Source organism: Arachis duranensis, chromosome 4 (genome assembly GCF_000817695.3).
Source record: "Arachis duranensis cultivar V14167 chromosome 4, aradu.V14167.gnm2.J7QH, whole genome shotgun sequence".
NCBI classification, from domain to species: domain Eukaryota; kingdom Viridiplantae; phylum Streptophyta; class Magnoliopsida; order Fabales; family Fabaceae; genus Arachis; species Arachis duranensis.
In genome coordinates this window covers 68,031,010-68,033,934 of record NC_029775.3, presented here as the reverse complement: position 1 = coordinate 68,033,934, position 2,925 = coordinate 68,031,010, and the positions used below count along the sequence as shown (strand labels likewise).

General features: G+C 40.0%; 1 non-coding gene across 1 annotated transcript; it reads left to right on the top strand.

Annotated features, from left to right (window-relative positions):
- The first annotated feature begins 1,468 nt into the window (after positions 1-1,468).
- Positions 1,469-1,576, top strand: LOC127747393 (small nucleolar RNA R71). The gene has a single exon (XR_008009192.1). It is a non-coding gene; the product is annotated as a small nucleolar RNA R71 (small nucleolar RNA).
- Positions 1,577-2,925: the final 1,349 nt, after the last annotated feature.

Sequence of the window (2,925 nt, the reverse complement as noted above, 5' to 3'; positions counted from 1 at the left end):
TCCATGTCTAATACCACAAAATCTGCTGGAAAGATGAAGTATCCCACCTTCACCAACAGATCTTCTACTATCCCATGGGAAAATTTGAATGATCTGTCTACTAGTTGTAGCGCCATTCTTGTTGGTTTGGCTTCCCCAATCATCATTTTTTTCATCATTGCTAGAGACATTAGATTTATGCTGGCTCCTAGATCACATAAAGCCTTTTCCACAGTGATTTCCCCAATGATACAAGGGATTTGGAAACTCCCAGGATCCTTCAATTTCTGGGAGAATTTGTGTTGGATGATGGCGCTGCATTCTTCCGTGAGCACCACGGTCTCATTATTCTTCCAGCTTCTCTTCTTGGTCATCAATTCCTTCAAGAACTTGGCATAGAGTGGCATTTGCTCTATTGCTTCAGTAAATGGTATGTTTATTTGTAGTTTCTTGAAGATTTCCAAGAATCTTGAGAATTGGTTGTCCTCTCCCCTCTTCTTTAATTGCAACTGCTAGGGATGTGGAGCCTTTGATAAGCATGGTTTGAGTGCTTCTCCTTCTTGATGTGGCTTAGAGTTTGAGGGTTGAGCTTCCTCATGTCCTTTGTTTTCTTCATCCAATTTCTTCTCTGGTGGTTTCTTGTGGGTCTCCTTCAATTTCTTCCCATTTTTGAGGGTGATAGCTTGACATTCCTCCTTTGGTATTGAGTTAATATTATTGCAACTGTTGTGTCCAAGGACTTGCTTGAATAAGAACTCAATCTGTGTTTCCAGTTTCTTGATGGCAGCATCTTGATTCTGCATGTTGGATTGCACTTCTTCCCGGAAAGCTTTACTATCTTGAATTTCCTTGCATAAGTTTTTAAGTAGAGTCTCAATCTTAGATAGCCTATAATCTGTTAATGATGGTGGGTTGAGATTAGGTGGTTGAGAAGGTTGGTTAGATGGATGTTGGTAATATCTCGGTGGGTGTTTTGATGAGTTGCATTGTTGTTGGAGTTGAGGTTGTGGCGTCTCTGATCTTGTCCTTGGTCTTGTTGGTTTCCCCATCCAAAGTTGGGATGATTTCTCCATCCAGAGTTGTAAGTTTTGGAGTATGGATCATGGACTTGTCTAGGTGAGTTTCCAACATAGTTGGCTTGCTCCCAGTCACCTTCTTCTCCTACGTTTACTCCTTCTTGAGCTAGTGATGAGGTGATGGCTGCTGCAACTTAGTTCTCCTCCACCTTCTTAGTAAGATCTGCTAGCTGCTTGGTGATCATCTTGTTTTGAGCTAACAATGCATCCATGTGGTTCAGCTCCATTACTCCTCTGGTGTTACTTCTTTCGGAGGCATAGAAGTAGTCATTTTCAGCAACTGTTTCAATGACATCTATGGCTTCTTCAATGGTTTTCTTCTTGTTTAGAGAGCCTCCTGATGAATGATCTATAGCCTTCTTTGACTCATAAGAAAGACCTTCATAGAAGATGTGAAGTTGGACCCACTCATTAAACATCTCTGGTGGGCATCTTCTTGTTAGGTCTTTGAATCTCTCCCATGCTTCATAAAGTGTCTCACCATCTTGTTGTCTAAAAGTCTGCACCTCAGCTCTTAGCCTATTGATCCTTTGAGGAGGGTAAAATCTTGCTAAAAACTTGTTCACCACTTCTTCCCAATTAGTTAATCTTTCCTTTGGGAAGGATTCATGCCATTTGGATGCCTTGTCCCTGAGTGAAAAAGGGAACAAGAGCAACCTATAGACATCTGGATGGACTCCATTGGACTTCACCGTGTTACAAATCCTCAGGAAGGTGGTTAAATGTTGATTAGGATCTTCTTGAGCACCCCCTCCAAATGAGCAATTATTTTGCACAAGAGTGATGAGCTGGGGTTTTAGCTCGAAATTGTTGGCATGTATGGTGGGCTTCTGAATACTGCTTCCACAGTTTCCTGGATTAGGATTGATATAGGATCCTAAAACTCTCCTTTCTTGCCCAGCACGGTTTGCATGGCCTTCTCTGACATGATTATGAGCTTCTTCTTCATGATTGTTCTCCAAATTCTCTTCCATGTTGGGTTCAAAATACTCTTCCTCTTCTGCCTCAGCACCAATAATGCTTTTCCCTCTTGCTTCCCTTCTTAGTCTCCAAAGGGTTCTTTCAGGTTCTGAATCAAAGGATGTTGAAACTCTTTCTCTTCTCCCTGTCATACAACAAACAGATTGCACAACAGGAGATAAAATGAAGAAACTATTCTTGTTAGAGTAATTGTTAGTGTGAGTGATATAAATTATCAAACAGTTAGTGGGTTAGTGAGCAGAATTGTAATCAAATAAAGAAAGAAAGAACAGAAAATTAAAAGAGGGTGCAGGGGGTGAGGAAGAAATTAAAACAAACTAAAGGAAATTGACTGAATCAAATAAACAAAGGAAAAATGCTCAATCTAGTGATCTTCAAACTTAATCATTGTTGATTCAAAATCAATCCCCGGCAACAGCGCCATAAACTTGATGCATGAAAACTTGTCTCTCAACAAATTTTCCTTCGGCAAGTATACCGAATTGTCGTCAAGTAAAACTCACAATAGAGTGAGGTCGAGTCCCACAAGGATTGATTGGTCAAGCAATTTTAGTTAGAAAAATATGCTAGTTGAGCTAAACAGAATTTAGATTGAGATGCAGAAATTTCAATAAAGTGCAGAATCTTAAATGGGGATTTAGGGTAATGAGCATGAAATTAAATGGTAGAAAGTAAAGAGAATGGGTAAGATCAGAAATGGGGAAATCATTGGGTTCAGGAGATGTTGCATTCTCTGGATCAAGTTCATTCTCATCTCTTCCTCAATCAATGCATTCATTGATCTCCTTGGAAATCTTAAGTGATTGAATCCCAATTCCTTGGCAATCCAATCTCTCTAAGCTTGAACAATTGCCCAATTCCTTGATTTAATTGCACATGGGAAGAGATG